Source organism: Podarcis tiliguerta (assembly GCF_965153285.1).
Source record: "Podarcis tiliguerta genome assembly, chromosome: 3".
NCBI lineage: Eukaryota > Metazoa > Chordata > Lepidosauria > Squamata > Lacertidae > Podarcis > Podarcis tiliguerta.
Genome location: NC_139536.1, coordinates 114,884,235 through 114,904,472, shown reverse-complemented (window position 1 = coordinate 114,904,472; position 20,238 = coordinate 114,884,235). Strand labels below are relative to the sequence as shown.

The following is a 20,238-nucleotide window of genomic DNA, read 5'->3' as shown; positions in this document are numbered from 1 at the left end:
TCACTGAACATCACTTTCGATCCTTCATTTGCATAACTATCTACAGTATCCCCCTGCTGGCCCAGGGTGAGAACATCAGTGCATAACACTTTATCTTGAGTGACACCCAGGACCTGGGGTGAGATGCAAGTACTGAACCAATTGAGAGGAGTGACCACAGGGACTGAAGGTGGATTTCAGATAAAAACAGCTAAAAACATAGGGGGGATAATTTTTTTTTAAAAAATATCAATTAATCTTTTATAGAATTCGAACTATATTAAAATCTATTTAAACTATACAAATAATTAGAATAAAAACAATGCTTTCATTAAAAGTAGTCAGTTCCCAAAGGCCTGTTGGAACAAGAAAGTCTTCACTGACAGGCAGAAGGACAACAAGGAGGGAGCCTATCTAGCTTCTCCAGGGAGGGAGTTCCAAAGTTGTCTGGGAGGAGCCACCACCAAAAAGGTCCTCTCCCACATGCCTGTGAAGGTGGCCAGACCAAGAGGAAGGCCTCCTCTGAAGATCTCAAAACCCATGCAAGTTCATATGAGGGAACACAGCATTTCAGATAGCTTGGACCTAAACCACACAGTGCTTTATAGGTCATAACTGGCACCCACCGTCTTAAAGAATTCAAATGTGAAATTGCTGATCTCCTAACAAAAAATATGTAATTTGTCCTTTCCAGTCCTATATTTGACCTCCTTCCTGCAGTCCTGACCCATTAGATGTAGCAGCCCACCTGTTCTGCAAAGAATTTCAGTCACGAGGAACAACGGCAGCGACTCTCATGAAGCAGCTCAGTGCTGACTTGGGATGGTTCCTTCACCAGATCAGAGACTGTGGTGACACTTCAGGCAGCTTGACTTCTAAATACATCAAGAATATGTACAGCAAGAGAGGGCAATGTGAAGTGGGAACTAATGTAAATATTTCATGTAATGAATCAGTTCTACAGTAGATATTGCAGGTATTTCACAGGCATTGCAGTTTGAGAAATCTGTGAAAACAATTATTTCAAATTAAGGTTAAACATTCACTGGTTGCAAGAAGAAAATAACTACAGTGCTTCAAGAACATCTCATTTTTTTATACAGTGGTACCCCGCAAGACGAATGCCTCGCAAGACGGAAAACCCGCTAGACGAAAGGGTTTTCCGTTTTTCGATGCACTTCGCAGGACAATTTTCCCTATGGGCTGGCTTTGCAAGACGAAAATGTCTTGCGAGTCTTGAGATTTTTTTTCGCTCCCCACCCCCTTTTTCTAAGCCGCTAAACCGCTAATAGCCTTTTAGCAGCTAATCCGCTAATCCCTTAAGCCTTTAATAGCCGCTAATAGCCGCTAAACCGCTAATAGCGCTAATCCGCTAAGCCGCTAATAGGGTTGCTTCGCAAGACGAAAAAACCGCTAGACGAAGAGACTCGCAGAACGAATTAATTTCGTCTTGCGAGGCACCACTGTATAAAAAAGGTGACTCACATCCCAGTTTTATAAAGTTACCTTGGAAATATCATGATTATGGAATATTTAGCTCCTGATTCTGGGACACAGCATCTTTTGATGGCAAAGCAGCAAATAAACCTAATTCATTCCAGAGACGACTAAATAACAATTTAGTTCTTGTTTTGTTAATGGCGCTACAATAAATAAAAGGCAGTCAAAGGGCAAATTGGGATGCTCTGGATTTTCTTTCCCACCCCCAGCCATTGTTGCCACAATTACTATTAATTTAAACAGAAAAACAATACCTCTTACCATAACAGGAAAGACGATGAGGTGAGGTGTTGCAGCTCAGTCTACTGGCCAGAAGTGGTTGGCTTATTCTGATGATGCTTATAGTTATACTTACTTATTTGGCTTACTGTACATGCTACGTAATAAAGATAGTCTCTAAGCAGTTTTCAATAGAAACATATACACAAGCAATAAACAATAAAGTAATAAAATAACATTTCAAAGTAACACAGTAAAATTCCAATAAAATATAAAGCAAAAACTGAGCAGCACAATATAAAAATTCCCCCAGAAAGCTTTTCAGCTGCCTCCTTGTTCTTCCTTTTTCAATTGGACATTGACTGGACAGCCCTTCAAACATAGGGCTGCCTTCTGTAAAGTAGGGCAGATGTCCACCGCTTTGTAAGCAGGCTCAGGAATTCTATGCCATTATTATTATTATTATTATTATTATTATTATTATTCATTGGTATTTCTAAGGTCTAGGACATAGGTATACCCCTGGGTCCCCTTGATAGCAAATGACCTTTTTTCTGTGACTACTAGAACTTGCCAGCACAAAAATGGCGGGGAGAGGTCTATTACCGCTGGGATAGTTCGCCATTTCCAGCTTTGTAAAATTGTACTTTGCCTTCTTGACTAATTTCAGTAGCTTTGATAAGGCATGCAGAACATATGCTAAGGCATATCTGGGTATCCCTGTACAAGCATACTGTTAAAAGCGCCTTAGATGGAGCCTAAAGTCCCGTGGTGGACTTCTCCAGTAGAAGCCATAGCAGTAAAATGGAAAAATACTGAGGAAAGCTGGCCAACATATAAAATACTTCTAAAAAATGAAGATAACCAAATAAAATTAAAAAACTTTGAGGAAATAAGAGACCACATTTCAGACTGGTTCCAATACCATCAGTTATTTGAAAAATTTAAATCTGACAAACAAAAGGGGTTCTCAACAGAAATTTCCTGATTCGAATCTGATCTTGTAAATTCTAAAAGAAAAACTCTTTCCAAAACTTACCGACTCCTCCTTGACTGTCCAGTCAAGGTCCAGAGGAGGTAACAGTGGCAATGGTGAGGTGGTCCCAGGATTTTGGCCACTCAATAACCATGGCCCAATGGGAAAATTTATGGAAGATCAATTGGAAATTCACAAATTGTTACACGATTAGAGAGAACTTTCAAAAAATGCAACATCGATGGTATCTAACACCATGGAAGCTTTCAAAAATGTATAAAAATGTATCAAGTAATTGTTGGAGATGCGGAGACTCAGGAACATTCTTCCATATGTGGTGGATATGTAGGAAAATACAGGTATTCTGGAAGAGTATACATGCAGAACTGCAAAAAATGCTAAAGATCTCTTTCAATAAAAAACCAGAGGCCTACCTCCTGGGAATAACAGATTTGGATATTCCACAAAAGAGGAAGGGTATCTTTTTATATGCCACGGCGGCAGCAAGAGTTTTGATCACAGCAAAATGGAAGAGTAATGAAATCCCCTCTATTCAAGATTGGATCCAAAAGCTGACAGAATATGCTGAATTAGATGGTTTATCAGAAAAAATAAAGAATAAATCAAAACAGGAATTTGTTTCTAAATGGGAGGTTTTTAAAGAATATCTGAAAAATAAATATAGTAGTTTAAATTCTGTTGCAGCATTCGAGGAACTTTAGTAATAGTTGTAAGGTAGATATAAGAAATTAGATTTAATGAGAATAAGTTTAATTATAAAAGAAAATGTGTATTGGCAATAAGTAATATGAATTTGAAGTATGGAATAGACGGGAGGTTGGGTCTTTAGTGTTAAGACCAATAGATGTTTTATTGTTTGCTAAAAATATTATGTGTCTATGGTTATTTTTGTAATTTGTGTATAATTTGGTAGTTGTGTTTTTTGTTTGTTTGTTTTTCTTGTTGTATAAATAAAAACTTTTTTTAAAAAAAACAAAACCCCTTAGATGTGTGGCAAGTGAAGTCCTTATTTCCAGGAACGTGTTGCCTTTGTACACCCAGGCAGGGAGGAGAGCAGCAATGCCATGTATGAAATGCAATCTAAAGAGGGTCCCTGCTCTCCCAGTCCAGGACAGCTGAAGAGCTGTAATTCAAGCGTCCTCTGTGCTGCTGTCACTGCTAGTGATTGAGGTGGACAGGAGTTGTGGATACGGCTGCGGCCAGTAAAGGACGCAGACAGGTGGGAGGCCAAGCTAAGGGGCGGGTAAGAGCATCTAGTACAAAAAAGGACCGCACCAGCCTTTCCAGACCAGTCCCAGTTGAGAGGAAGAGGAAGAGGAAGGGGAGAAGCCGGGGGGAGACAGGAGGAGGAGGAGGAGAAGTTGGAGATGACATTAGCAGCATGAAAACAGGGGAGTGTAGCAGAGAGGCTTGAAGAACTATGGAGCCGTTCCGCAGCAAGGAATACTGCAAGGAGCAGCACTCTTTAAAGAAATTGCGAAGGGGTCGAGGATTCCGCAGGAGAGAGGGGCAGAAATTTAGACGGATTTGAAGTAAAATGCAAATTAGGAAGTGGCGAGCAGAGGGTGTGGATAGAGTGGGGAAGAGGGGCTGGAAGCTGCATGAGAAAAATAATTTTAGAAACAGGCAAGAGGTGAGATAATAGTAAAGACTGCACAGAATCTTTTTCTTTCTTTTTTTTAATTTTAAAAGGTCATCAAGGTCTCTGAACAAAACCAGTTGTAAGAATTTTAAGCGCCTCAGGAAAAAATATCCCGGAAGAAGCAAACCTCTCTGTGTCTTAACACCCCCTTTCAAATGCCCCCTAACACCCCTTCCTCCAAATTTGGATGGTGAAACGATGGCCCACCGTGCAGAACGAGATACGCACTTCAGGAAGACTCTGGTGATCTATGAGGTAATGTTTGAAATTTTCATATTTAACCTCTTCTTGGACTATTATGCCAAATCATTGCTTCACTCTCTTTATTTGCACTAATAAGTTTTTTTAAAGTGATTCTCATCAAAATGGAAAAGGCAGAGCCGTATTTCACACATTATGCAATAGCAAATCCAGGTTTACCACCAAGCCTCTCTAGACAGAGCACAGCAGCCAATCCTGACTCTCTGGCTAGGATTACGATAAGCATATTCCAACCACATGTTTGCTTCCTTTGGACTTAAAATAAGTTGTATCTTTTTCATCATCAGGTCATTTGCACAGGCCTTAGAGGTGGAGGAGGAAATCAGCACACCCCTCCTCCTATTTAACGTTTATTACATGGCTTAACTGTATTGGGCTGTCTCATGGGTAAGCAAACTAAGGGGGAACACAGTTTTTATGAAATCTTAGGATGATGAATGGTACATTCTATAACTAAAAGGGACCCTCTCCATGATCTTGGGTTTGTAGGGCCACAGTCACAATGGAAGAGCGTACAACACGATCACATCTGCAATGTAGAATCTGATAGCTGTGACAACAATATTGAGCGCTTCCCCTTAGAAATATTTTAAAGAAATATTTTAATGTTCTCCTGGCTGAAAAAGAAAACCTGAAAATGTGGAGATTATCTGCTAAACAATGTGAAATTACAAAGGGTTGGAGTACAACTTCATTAGCCAATCTGTTGTGTTTCTTCACTCAGCAAAGATGTAATAACGCCATAGGGATGCTAAGGGTAACATCCTATATGGGTTTATTTATAAGTTAAATGTACCATTGTATGCTTACTCCCATGTAGGTATGCTCTGCCATTTTCCCTGGGAAAACCCATGGTTTTCTGCTGAAAACAGCAATCAGATTTTCTAGAGATTAGTTCCAATTCAGCAGTAAAGAATGTGTTTTCCAGGCAAACACAAAACCACTCTGGCTCATGCCTAGAAAACACGAGGAAAGTGAGAAACTGCTTTCTAGGCAGAAGCATAGACAAGCCCTGAGTCTTGGCTTGGCAAACATTGTGTTTTCAATAATGAACCATGACACATAACATTAGTAAAAAAGCACCCAAATTCACCTCAAATCCCAAGCATGAATTTATTTTTTGTTTTTATTTGTTTGCAAATCTACATGCTTTTCTTTCTTGCTTTCTGGACATAGCACTTTGAGTAGATTTTCAAGTGCTGGAACTAAAGGACCATATCTGTTTCAGCTTCTTCTTAGGCATTAAGCCAATTAAATAAATTGTAGCTGATCAGTCAAATGAATTTTAATCTATTAATCAGTTAACATTTTCAATGGAAAGCATATTTTGTTTTTAGAGAGTGCATTAATTCTTGTCCCATGATCACCATCTTAAATGGCAGGTGTTATTAACCTCCAGGGGGCTCAATAACACCTGTCATTTACACTTCCTGAAGTCCTTGCCTTAAAAAACAATTCCCGTTTTTCATTTAGTTTCCTGACTGAGGGCAAATTATTAGTATGAAAAAGTTATTAATCAATTACCCTAAATTTATATATTTATTGCTGTAAGCCGCTTTGAGACCTAGATACTGAAAACCAAGAAACAAACTTTTCAAATAAATATTATAAATAGACATTCTCTAAACATCAAAGCCTTCCGTCTTGTACCTAAGGAAAGGTTTGCCAGTCTCTGCCTGCAATATTCACAGAGACACAGCTCTTACTGTCAGGAAGTTCTTCCTAATGTTTAGGTGGAATCTTCTTTCTTGTAGATCCAAACTACAAGAAAGAAGATTCCACCTAAACATTAGGAAGAACTTCCTGACAGTAAGAGCTGTTCGACAGTGGAATTTGCTGCCAAGGAGTGTGGTGGAGTCTCCTTCTTTGGAGGTCTTTAAGCAGAGGCTTGACAACCATATGTCAGGAGTGCTCTGATGGTGTTTCCTGCTTGGGCAGGGGGTTGGACTCGATGGCCCTTGTGGTCTCTTCCAACTCGATGATTCTATGATTCTATGACTCAAAGGCTCCTCCTCATGACCTTAGCATTCTACCCACGGCAGAGTAACAGTTGGGGCAGAACATTTTGGTGGCATTCTGACTGAAGCAGCAGAGGCTCAGAAGAAATTGTGATTTGCATCATATTTAAATTCTTGCTTACAGGTTTTAGGTAAATCCTCCAGTGCAGCCTCCCACAGAACAGTGGTTCCTTTCTGTGGTGGCCGTGCTGTATTCTTTAAGTGCCCACATCAGTAATGCTCCGCTAAGCCAACAGACATAGATGGTGCTCAGACGCCCATTACCTGTGCACTCACTGCACTGCAGCCTTCACGGGACATTATCCGAAATGCATGTGTATCCTGTACTTTGTTACAGCATCCTATTGTTTGATGTGTTGTTTCTGAAACCAGCTTCGCGCTGATTGGAATCCTTAAGTCACTACTAATTTGTCTCATCTCTAAGGTGTTTGTCGCTTGGTGTTCTTTCATATTATAATTCCAAGTTCCATCAGTATTAAAAGCAGTCCTGGTGATAAGTCTTAGGCTTATCTGTTTTGGGTCCAGCATTATCCCTCAACAATCCACTCAGCTGGTTTTTACATGGGGCGGCTGCAGTGGCAAACACAAAATACTTTTACTTCTCTGTGATGCTTTGCTGTACAGTGGTACCTCTGATTGCGAATGGGATCCGTTTCGGAGGCCCATTCGCAGCATGAAAAGCCCGCAACCTGAAGCGCCATATCTGTGCAGGTGCACAGCGCGATTTTGTGTTTGTGCGCATGCGCGAAGTGCGATTTAGCACTACTGCGCGAGCGGTGAAACCCGGAAGTAACCCTTACCGGTACTTCCAGGTTGCCGCGGGACGCAACCTGAAAAAACAATAACATGAAGCAAACGTAACATGAGGTATGACCCCCAAGCCAATGAGATAAGCAACTATACAACCTTTAGAAAACATCTGAAGGCACCTCTGTATAGAATTTTTTGTTAATGTCTCAAGTTTTATTATGTTTTTATATATGTTGGAAGCTGTCCAGAGTGGCTGGGGCAACCTGGTCAGATGGGCATGATATTATTATTATTATTGTTGTTGTTGTTGTTGTTGTTGTTGTTGTTGTTGTTGAATAGGATGTCCCTATTTTCATTGGATAAATGTTGGAGGGTATGTTGTAGTATTTAGGAGTAGCAGAAGTGAGTTGGAGACAGGTGGCCATTTTAGGAAGAAGCTGTAATGGCATGTAGGTGGCATGTAAAGTAATGGATTCTGACTAGGCTACTTGTGAGGTAAAAGGGCCCATCAGGATCTAATTGGTGGCCTTCTCTACAACCTCAAAGCTATATTATTGTTTTACCTACTTTTGCCACCATCTGTTACATACAGTTATGCTAAGGCAAAGGTTCCTTCAACCACCTGTGTTTTGGACCAATGTCAGCGTCACATTTATTTCTAGTCAGCTCACTGTCTGGTGCACTGATTTATAATAAACAGTTAAATTAGTCGATTAGGAGTGCGTGTGAAAAAATAGAAATTTGTTTTCTCCTTTCTTTTTTAAAAAGGAGGCTGACTTCTGTTAATATCATTACTTTGCTTTATTATGGGTTTTTTTCTTTTCTTTTTTTAAAGGAACTGCAACTAATGTTCTCAATATAGACTGCATTTTAATCACGACTATATCTGAGAGTAGGCATTTAAACCTTTGTCCACATTGATTAGATTAGTTTGGCTTATTTAATTTCTATTCCACTTAATATATTAAATATATATCTAAGCAGTGTACAAAACACTGAAGCAACAGTTAGCATTGGTCCTCTCTCCTGACTTCCCTTCTGAAGTGTTCCTGCCTCTGGCCTAAATCTGGGACTGAGTAACAAAGCATGAGATAATTTCTAAAGGCAAGACAGCTTCAAGAAGGTTTCCCTCATATTGGTTTCAGGAAGAGTGGGGCCCTACAAGTCACAGGCAAGAACACCACACTGGATGTAGGGAGAGGCAGGGGGAGTAGCGACATGGCAGCCATTTGAAAAGTTCAAGAAAAGTTTAAAGCAAGAATAGGACAGCATGCATAGACTAGACCCTTTCTGCTGTTGCGTAGTCTCCAGTCCCAGATTGTGGTAGGTCCTTCTTTCAGAGGGCCATTCCAGACCTTCTGAGTGTACCTCGATTAACTGAAGTTCATTACTGGCAATCAATACTTCCCTAGTAGATATCTCAAAGGATTGTTGGAGTGCCTTAAACATCATGGCTGCGAGAGCAGAGATGGAATCCCTGCTCCCCCAGCAGCTAAGTGTATTCTTGGAGAGCCAAGCCATACATTCAGAAATCACTTTGGACAACAGGTGGACAACTGCCTCCTCCATGCAGAAAATAACAGCATATGGTGTACATGAGGGAGACTTTGGTGTGTTTCAGTAAAATGTGAGCTTCATTCCTACAGGGATTTTTGCAGCGGGGGCGCAGGTGTGTGCTTCCATGTAGAAAAGCTTTCACACATGTATTTCTTCTACCAACAGTCTGAAATGATATAGTTGCAACAGTCGCCTTACATGCTCTTTACAAACTACTGCTAATGCGTAATTTGAAGTTGTTGGGTGGTTGTTAAAATCATGTAAGTCTCCACTAAGCAGTGGCGTAGCGTGTGGGTGCGGGGGGGCCGGCCGCACTGGGCGCAACATCTGGGGGTTAGGGTTAGGGGGCGCAAATTCACGGGTTAGGGGGCGCAAATTATTTGCCTTGCCCCGGGTGCTGACAACCCACGCTACGCCACTGCCACTAAGTCATCTGGAGCCACTTCTCCAGGCTCTTGCAGGATAAAGGGAAAGGTACACATAAGTACAGGTTATTGGGCTGGCATAGGTGGGTTAAGCTACGTTTAAATTCAGTGGCTTCAGGAATTTCAGTTGTGCAGTCCCTGTTCACAACAGCTGACTATTCTAATCCCGTGCATGAGCTATTGTCTGTTGCCGTCCTTCAAATTTAAGGTACCATACTGCAAGCACATGCCACCAGACTCAAAGGATAGCTTTCAAACAGACAAGCAAGTGCATAAACTTCTGTTTGGGTACAATCACCTAGTTCTAAAATATCTCCCAACGTTAATGGAAAAATCACCACGCTTAACAGTGTAAAACTGAAACAGCTGCTCCTATCTGTCTCCTATCGTATCTTAAATGCCAAGAATGGACAGATGTGTCACTCTATAGCTCAGAGATGATTGGGTTACTGTCATCAGATCAAGCTCAATCCATTACCCATTAAACACCCTCTGTTACACATTTATTTGTGGGTCAGAGTTCAGCTATGGCATTACCAGCCTCATAGGCCCATCTCCATTTCTTATCTGCTTGTGCTTTTTTTTTTATGTACTGAGCAACCTCTTCCCAGTCATAAGAAACAGGAAACCTCAGAGTCACACAAGTGTGTTCATAGGCAAAATGTAGGATCATGGATACATGAAGAGAAGGGGAAATATACAACAGCAAAGTTTTCTTTCAGTAGACATTGAGTTTATATTTCTGATTAAAAGGGGATTCATGTTTTCACACTCAATGGAAAGCTTTTGCATAAGAGTTAAACGAATTATACCTTTCTCATAGGTAAGAATGTACCGTAATTTTAAGACATAGTATTATGGTAGGTACTGGGTAGTTACCCGTGCTATTTTTCTAGAAAAAGAGGGGCCAGAACTGCCTATGAATGCCTCCCTTGTTTCTTATAATGGCAATGGTCACTTAAGAGGTGCTGGAACTGAATTCCGGTGAGTTCTGGCTGAAAAAAATCTCTGGTAGTTGCACAATAGTATTCAGTTCAGACCTTTTGTTGGTTGAGGTGGAAGGAAGTGCAAAACAGCCCCTGAAGTTGTAGCCATCTAGCAGAGATTTTCTAATTGGTGAGTTTGTCCTCTGGCCAAGGGAATGTGGCTCTGACACCCTCTACAGCCTGCTGTAACAAATTTGCAAGTGACTTTGGGGACAAAATCTCTCAGATTCCAACAGAGGTTGACATCACATTCAGACCAAATTGGTGGAGGTGTCCAGAGCACAGTCCGTTCCATTTGACTGGGTCACTTTTGGTTATTGTGGCTTGAGGATGTGGAGCAAGCTGCTTGAGGGAGAGTGGACTTCCTTGACCCATGCCCATCTTCGCTTCTCTCAGAGCTAGCCATGGTGAATTGACTGGGGACACCCAGTAAGTGATTAATGCTTCACTGGAGGAATGGAAGTTTGTATCTACCTGAAAGGAGGAGGCAGTGCTTCCGCTACTTAAGAGGACCTCCTTGGACCCAGAAGTGTTACATAACTATCAGCCCATGGCAGATGTCTCCTTTTTGAGCAAGGTCCTTGAGAGGGTGGCAGCAGCCCACCTTCACATATGTTTGGAGGAAACTGATCACCTGGATCCATTTCAGCTTGGCCAGGCCATTGCACTGAAACTTTCTTGGTCTCACTGGTTGAGGACATTTGAAGGGAAGGCGATGGAGAGTGTGCCCCTGCTCGTTCTCCTTAACCTCTTGGCGGCTTTTGATACCATTGCCTATGGTGTCCTTCTGCAGCAGACAGGGAAGGTGAAGTGGGGGGACATTGTACTTTGGTGGTTCTGCTCCTATCCCCAGAGCCATTTCCAGAAATAAGTTGTGTGAGCGTCACTGTTCAGCATGATAGGAGCTGCCCTGTGGCATCCAACAGGGTTTCATCTTGTCCCCCATGATATTTAACATTTATCTGAAATAGCTGGAAAGTATCATCGGGAGAACTAGAGTGAGGTACCACCAGTCTGCAGATGACATCCAGTTCTCTCTCTCTTTCTCTCTTCCATCTGAATCAGTAGAGGCAGTTGAGGTGTTAGATTGGTACATGGAGGCAGGGAGGCCAATAAACTGAAGCTGAATCCTGCAAAGAGAGAGGTGTTATCTATTTGGAGTTCCCAAGTTCAGAAGATGGGGAGGCAGCCTGTTCCGGATGGCGCTGTACTCCCTTGGAAGGAGCAGGTCTGTGGCTTGGGAGCACTCCTGAAGCCAACATTTTTGCTGGAGGTTCAGGTTGCATTGGAGTGTCTGATTTCACCTCTGGCTAGTTTCTTCTGTCTCTTTTAGACAGAGAAGACTTGGCCACTGTATTCCATTCTCTGGTACTTTCTAGACTGCATTATTGCAGCAAGTGGTCTCTTCCAACTCTATGATTCTATGATTCTATACTCTAGTTGCCTTGAAGACAACTCAGAAATATCTACAGTTCCAAATGCAGCCACCAGATTACTGGCAGGGGTTCCATTTAGAACTCGCATGACCAGCTGCACTTGTTACCAGTTCATTTCTGGGCCCTATTCACATCCGTGTTTAAAGCCCTAAATGACATAGACCCTAAATATCTAAAAGGCTGACCCCTTTCCTACAAAGTGTCTTGTGGGTGACCAGAGGCCCTCTTTGTAGTTCCACCACCAATGAAAGTTTGGGGGTGGATACCCAAGAGAGGGCAGCAGCCACCAAGCTGTGGGATTCCCTTCTTACAAAGTCATTCATTTTTCATTGTATGCTGAAGACACACTTCTTTACTCTGGCCGTTAACACCCGAGATATAATTTTCTCTTTGGTGTAATTCATTTCAGTTGGTTATAATATTGCATTTTTAAATTGCTATAACCCACCCTGGGACCTCATGGTGAAGGATGAGTAAGAAATCTAAATCGTCATTGTCATCTTTAGGACCTGTACAAAGCTGGTTAAATTTCACCAAGGCTTTGTTGAGATTCTTGCATTGAAAGGGGTTGGACAAAATAACCCCTGCGGTCCCTTCTATGATTTAAAGTGAAGTAGCTGGGGGTGTCCCTCCCCCAACTTTTTCTCTTAAGTAGAGGGGGGGGGAGCCTTGCCACCACTTCAAGTGACTGCACGCAAAGCAGTCTAGCAGTGCTTCCCTCTAGCTGCTTTTGCATATGTATAGAAAACATGCAGTGAACTCGGTGAAGAGTCACAGATTTCTTTTTTTTTTTTAAGAATAATTTTTTATTAACCGACCAATCACATCAAATCAAACCAAATTACATAAATTCCAAATTACACAGCCAAATTTTAAATTTTTGTTGGGGGTACCCATATTTCAAGTTCCGAAGGGGATCCAATCAACTTCTTGCTTCTTGCTGCTGTTTTAATGTCCACAAATCTAACCATATGATGTTCACAGTACTATCCAGTCCTTTCTTATTGTTTTTCCACATCTCTTGTTATTTTCATATATTTTTCCTTTCTCTTTGTGACCTCTGATAGTCTCCACAAGCTGGTTAAAACAGTTTGTAATCCTGCGTGGATATTATTATTTTTTCATCCAGTAATAATAATAATAATAATAATAATAATAATAATAATAATAATATCTTTATTGTCATTGCCCCCTTCGGGGACAACGAAATTACTTATATCCATATAGCCATATCCAGACATTTTCCATATAACATCACTTCCATACATCAAAACAGTCTTAGCGTCATTAATCTTCACCAATCTGCCTCCTTTCTCAAACTTCTGAGGAGATTCACCAGGAATGCAGTCTGAAAACAAGTCCGTTCCTCCTCCCAGCTATAAATCCTTTGGCAAGATGGCGACTCTGAATTAATTGCTGCGCCATTCCAAAAGCTCTTATTGCTTCTCGATCTCCATAAAGCATACTTTTGGTTAAAGTTTATCTCCACACAGACCTTAATCATCCTGCTTGGGTCAATTAATGAGGAGGGGTTCTTGCAAATCACATAGAAGGAAAGTAAAAAAGGTTCCCCCCCCCATTCAGTCCCGTTGCCAACATACCCAGCCTTTGGTGTATCTTCGTCGTAAAATATTCCTGTTGCTCCAACCCGTCGTCTTCTTTTGCAGAGGTCACTTAAATTAGCAGACTTCACTCCCCTTCTTCACTTGAAATATGTGCATTTGCTTCTTTTGTAATTAATTATTCCAAATTGCTGCAGCTAGTGCGCGATCAGAGACAGCGTCCAGGAGAGCCGAGGTCCACATGGGGGCATTCGGCCTAGTGCCCTCACCCCCTTCTTTCGAATTTGGGGGTGATTTATGGGCAAAGCAGGCAAGGGCAGTGTTCCCCATTCCCTTGGGGCAACAAGGGAGTCTGCCTACTCCCATAACAGCCTCTTAATTACCCCGTGTGGGTCGGAGAGATGGTATTGTCGGCCATCTTCCAATGTGCCCCTAGTGGCCTCCCCAACAGTCACAGATTTCTAACTCGTGTGGCCTCAGCCTTAGACTTTTTAATGCACTCTGGTTCTGGGCTTTGCAACTGAGTGTGGGACAGGAGCTGAGGATGGGTATGAGAGGGTTGAGGAAAACAGTGTTAAGTGTGTTGCTAAATCCATCTTTTAACAACCCTGCATCCCAAACCAGATATCTTCTTGTGCAGCAGAAGGATGCAGCCACACAAAGGGATGGAGGATTCCACAAACTCACCTGCCAAGGAAAGAGCTGGTGCTGGATGCGAGTGGGCGATGCAAAATTACCCAACCAGCTTAGAAAGGGAAGGAAATGGATTCAGGTATTTGAAGAAAATACCGTGAATCAGTGGCGTAGCGTGAGTTGTCAGCACCCGGGGCAAGGCAAGTAATTTGCACCCCCTAACCCGGGGCAAGGCAAGTAATTTGCGCCCCCCCCCCGCTGCACTGTCCCTCCCCCAGATAGTCCCTCGCTCTCTCTCCACACCGCACCGCACCGCACGCCTGGCACCCCTCCCTCCACAGTGGGCGGCGACCCGGCGGCTCAGATCGGATTCGCACAGCCAGCACTGCAGTAAGAGAGAGTGAGTGAGCCAGGTAGGGGCAGAGAGCTGCGAGTGCGAGCGCGCCCCCCCCCCCAGATGTTGCGCCCAGTGCGGCCGGCCCCCCCTGCACCCCCCACACTACGCCACTGCCGTGAATGATGGTGGGTGCAGCACTTTAGCTAGCAGAGATTTCACACTTCAGTAGGCTCTTCTAGCAAGCATTCCTCTTGGCTTAAAGTAGAAGTTAGTCACTCTACGTGAAAGCCCCTCACATCCATGGGCTTCCACTTGCACAAGAAGGTTTCTCTTTGCTCTTTTGCCCCCTGAAGCCCCGCCCCCCATCAAGGAGAAGAAGTCCACTCATGTACGACTTTGGATTCCACCTACTATTAGTTCCATAGGAAGACATCTCCAAAACAGTGAGAGTATCAATCCCTTAATTGACGTTGCTTTTGTGAAAACTAGATAATAGCATAAATAGTAGTTGTTTGGTTTCACTGACAGCAGTTTATAACACTCACACACACACACACACACACACACACACACGGCTTCTTCTGCAGACCTCATGGCATATGGGGGTTGAGGGGGCAATTTAGATAAGGAACGAAGAATTCACATTGCTATCTGCAAAGAAAGCCCAAACCAGCTGGCAAAGCCCTGCATTTTCAAATTTAAAGAAATACGATATCTAATTGCAGACCTCCCTCATTATATAAAGTTTAGACCTCAAACTCTGCCTGTCCGTTCCTTCCCAGCAACCAGAACAAACATCGGACTGTTTCACATGATCACTTCATCCACTGAAAAGGCAATTCAACACTGAAGGGACTTTGCTCATATTATCTTCTTTCAGCTGAAAGCTGCATTTCTCAGAACTCTGCCAAAAACAACTGTACCACGAAGAATAGTTTGAGGGTACATGATTCAGCTCCACTCCTGAAGGCAAGCAAGCCCTGGAGCTTGCACAGGGTATTGGTTTTCAGATACTTGAAGGTGGTTTTGTAGAGCTAACATTTCCTGACCAAATCAGCTGCAAAACCTGGGAAGACCTGAAACTAGCTCTCAGCAATATGCCAGCACAGGTGCAATAGACCTCGGGGCATTTTGGTATTCAACTAATGCCCACCCTCCCACTCCTTGCAATGCCCAGAGCACACTTCTAAATATATTTTAGATGGTTTAGATTTTCTTGTGACAATCGGGAATTTTGGACCAATTATCCCACAAATATTATTGCCTGTGCATAGTCTGATTGTGGCTAGTAGACTGATGTGAACCACAGGTACAGAGGCCTGAATCTCTGGCATGAGGGCATGGCACAAATCGATTGCGTTAGGATGCTACATGCATTAGTTCACTTAAAAACTGGATCCAGCTCTACTGCCACTTGCGGTGTGTGCATGAAAACTCAATGTTCTCATAGAATCTGAAGTACTTGGCACATGTGGGAAACCAGTATGTGTAACCAAAAAGGGTAAGGTAAAAAGGTAAAGGTACCCCTGACCATTAGGTCCAGTCGTGACCGACTCTGGGGTTGCGGAGCTCATCTCGCTTTTTTGGCTGAGGGAGCCAGCATACAGCTTCCGGGTCATGTGGCCAGCATGACTAAGTCGCTTCTGGTGAACCAGAGCAGCACACGGAAATGCCGTTTACCCTCCCGCTGGAGCAGTACCTATTTATCTACTTGCACTTTGACATGTTTTTGAACTGCTAGGTGGGCAGGAGCAGGACCAAGCAACGGGAGCTTACCCCGTCGTGGGGATTCGAACCGTCGACCTTCTGATCGGCAAGTCCTAGGCTCTGTGGTTTAACCCACAATGCCACCTGCGTCCCTTAACCCAAAAGGGTAGGTACCGATTTACACATATTGTTTCTCACCAATGTCAACAAAAGGAAGTATAACTATCACATTAAGGTGGGGGGGGGGATAGGATCTGATGCATGGAGGCTGCTGCTCTATCACACTTAGCTGGTACTGACATCTGAAATCCTTTACACACTTATCTGAAAGTTAAGGGCATTTCCACATTAGCAGCTTAAAATGCAGCATGGTCCTTTTCTCTGCACTGTGTTTCAAGACACATTTGCACACATCAGAGGGTGGGGATTTCATCGCCTGAAGTGCACTTTGGCTTCCCTGCCCCCACCAGCCCTGCTTCTGCCTGGAAATTCTATTCTCAATCAAATATCATTTATTAGGCATAGCAAACCACACATTATCAAACAGACAAATACAAATTGTGCAAAATACAAGCTCAGCATAACAAGGTTTGTCCCAGTCAGATCTTTAACTCCGGAGGAAATCAGTTTGCATAAATAATACAATACAACACGACCACATCACCGATCAGTTAAGAACCACTAAATCTGTTTATCATGGCCCAATCTTTCTACATGGACAGCACTCAAAAATTCAGCCACTATTAAAGTAATTTGATCATTCCTGTCTGAAAGCAGGTCCGGAACCGTTGGTATCGTAGAATTCAGCCTATTGAGTTGTAAGGCCTCTAATAATTGCCTTCTGGCATAAATGCCAAAATCACAAGAAAAGAAAATATGCTCCAAAGTATCAGGTTCCTGTTTACTACATTTGCAGAGACGCTCTGATTCTGGGAGAGCTAAATATCTTCCTCTCAGTATCATCGAGGGAAACATATTAAATCTGGCTAACATAAACAGCCTGCACAATTCACGATTCTTCAGATTTGTCATGTATCCGAAATTCTGTTCATGAAGCTGCCATCTGCGCTCATCTATGTGTGCACGACACTTGTCTAAAATGATACACACACTCTTCTTAAGCATGAAGTGAATGTGGTTTAAGTTTTCCAGTTGGACTGAAGCTGGCTTGAGGGGAAACCAAGCCAACAGCGATATTTGTTGAGAAACTACAGGGACAATATGGATTGTGGCTAATGTTCTGTGAATGTGGCTTCCAAAGCTAGCCATGGGAGTGCAGTGGATGTGGAGCAAGCAGTAATGTGAACATACCCCAACTCATTGGTATTAGTGGGACTTTCCTTATACTCAGCTTGCTTCTGAGTAGATATCTATAGAATAGCACTCTCAGTCTTGTGAAATTCAGTAAGATTTACCTCCCAATTGGCATGCATAAGATTTCAATCTTCTGAACAATATTTTCTTAATAAAACTGAGGTGAACATGTTTTGGCTTCCTGCTACAAAGAGGAGAACAACAGATTTCTCTTTCTGAGATGACATGCTTCTTTATATCCCCATATGAATTATACTGCTATGGAATGTAAGGAAGTGTGTGGTTTCAAGAAGATGAACCACCGGAAAGGTCTGTCCTCTTTCACACAAACACATACCTGTTCATCTGTCTGAGTGAATAGATTTAAGGTGTCCGTTACAGTCTGCTAAGGTTTCTGCACTTGCTCAAAAATCCAAAACCGCTTCCATTCACTGAAATGCATGCAATCATACGGTAACCTGTTAACAGACTCCCCCAAGATATTTTGAAATGTATTGTTTGATTTTGCTGACTTTTGAATCATTTCCCTTCGTACTACATAGCAAGTGCAAATTATATTTAACTGGTCTTTTTGCTGGCAAACTTCTAGACAATAACAATGGGAAGGGAACAATTGCAATTGGAGAATGGAAATGGTGGTTTCATTTAGAAAGTGCAAAATGTGAAATCACTTATTGCTAGAATCAATAGAAAGTCACCGAAATCAGCCAGAACCAAAACATATAGCATAACATGGGTGCACTTGACCTGATAAATGTACCTAAGGGGAGACAAAGGTCCACAAAATGTACTTTGAAGAGAATTGGCCATGTTTTATTAGCTCTGGAACATAAGGACGTATATATGGAAAGACCAGTGCTAAAGTCCTTTTCTTCAGGGGCACATGATTAAGCTCCACCCCCAGCACCATGGGGTGCTATTAAAACTTAACCAAAGGCTTAGCCACACTTAGGCATGGTCTGCGCTTAAAAGCTCTGTGTCCGAGCCCCTTTTATTTTTATTTTTGCCCCAGAACTTTTCCTGCAAAAACTAACCGGAGGAAATGGCAGTCCACGGAAAACCTAAATTGATGTTTGCTCTGATGGAGCACTAAAGAGCTTTCGTGGGGAAAGCTCTGGGGAAGAAGAAGAAGAAGAAGAAGAAGAAGAAGAAGAAGAAGAAGAAGAAGAAGAAGAGTCTGGAAAGAGTGGGGCAAACAGTATGTGGGGATAAGCCCTGAGTGGAGGAGGAGAGCTGGAGGAGAGATCTGAGGTGCTCACAAACTTCTCATTCTCCGTAACACTCTGATACACTCGCTTATGTACGCACCAACACACATGGAGGACTCTACTGAGCCCTTTGCACACACACATTGATGAAGGATTGGTCTCAGATTTCATAGAATCATAGAATCATAGAGTTGGAAGAGACCACAAGGGCCATCGAGTCCAACCCCCTGCCAAGCAGGAAACACCATCAGAGCACTCCTGACATATGGTTGTCAAGCCTCTGCTTAAAGACCTCCAAAGAAGGAGACTCCACCACACTCCTTGCCAGCAAATTCCACTGTTGAACAGCTCTTACTGTCAGGAGGTTCTTCCTAATGTTTAGGTGGAATCTTCTTTCTTGTAGTTTGGATCCATTGCTCCATGTCCGCTTCTCTGGAGCAGCAGAAAACAACCTTTCTCCCTCCTCTATGTGACATCCTTTTATATATTTGAACATGGCTATCATATCACTCCTTTACCTCCTCTTCTCCAGGCTAAACATGCCCAGCTCCCTTAGCCGATCCTCATAAGGCATCGTTTCCAGGCCTTTGACCATTTTGGTTGCCCTCCTCTGGACACGTTCCACTTTGTCAGTGTCCTTCTTGAACTGTGGTGCCCAGAACTGGACACAGTACTCCAGGTGAGGTTTGAGCAGAGCAGAATACAGTGGCACTATTACTTCCCTTGATCTAGATGCTATACTCCTATTGATGCAGCCCAGAATTGCATTGGCTTTTTTAGCTGCCGCGTCACACTGTTGGCTCGTGTCAAGTTTGTGGTCAACCAAGACTCCTAGATCCTTTTCACATGTACTGCTCTCAAGCCAGGTGTCACCCGTCTTGTATTTGTGCCTCTCATTTTTTTTGCCCAAGTGCAATACTTTACATTTCTCCCTGTTAAAATTCATCTTGTTTGTTTTGCCCAGTTCTCTAATCTGTCAAGGTCGTTTTGAAGTGTGATCCTGTCCTCTGGGGTGTTAGCCACCCCTCCCAGTTTGGTGTCATCTGCAAATTTGATCAGGATGCCCTTGAGTCCATCATCCAAGTCGTTGATAAAGATGTTGAATAAGACCGGGCCCAAGACAGAACCCTGATTTAAACATGATTAATATGTTTTATCTTGGTGCTCCATCTGAAGAATGACATATTTGAACCAATTATGTATGTTTTTGTTTTGTGATCTAAAAGTACAGTGGACGCTCAGGTTGCGAGCGTGATCCATGCGGGATGCACATTCGCAACCCACAGCGTTCACAACCCACAGCTGTGTGTCTGTGCATGCGCGGGTTGCGATTCAGCGCTTCTGCGCATGTACGACTGCCGAAACCTGGAAGTAACCCATTCCAGTACTTCCAAGTTTCGGCAGTCCGTAACCTGAAAAAACGCAACCTGAAGTGTCTGTAACCCGAGGTATGACTGTACCATCATCTATCAAACCATTACTACTCCAAATCTAATATGGCCCTTGGTTAAATAGTTCCACCTACCACATTGCACATACTTTTATTAAAATTTTAACCCAACTATTTGTGGGATCTAGCACAGTATTAATACCCTTTGGCCCCTGAACTTTCAACATGTCAGTTGGTTCTCTGTGTGATTTTCTCTTCAGTGACTTTCATAGAATTGTAGAGTTGCAAGGGACCCCGAGGGTCATCTAGTCCAACCC

The 20,238-nt window shown here is 42.7% G+C and overlaps 1 long non-coding RNA gene across 1 annotated transcript; it reads left to right on the top strand.

The window, feature by feature from the left end:
- The first annotated feature begins 3,905 nt into the window (after window positions 1-3,905).
- On the top strand, window positions 3,906-18,451 carry LOC310675251. Its single transcript, XR_014509997.1, has 2 exons — window positions 3,906-4,592; window positions 18,336-18,451. It is a non-coding gene; the product is annotated as an uncharacterized lncRNA (long non-coding RNA).
- Window positions 18,452-20,238: the final 1,787 nt, after the last annotated feature.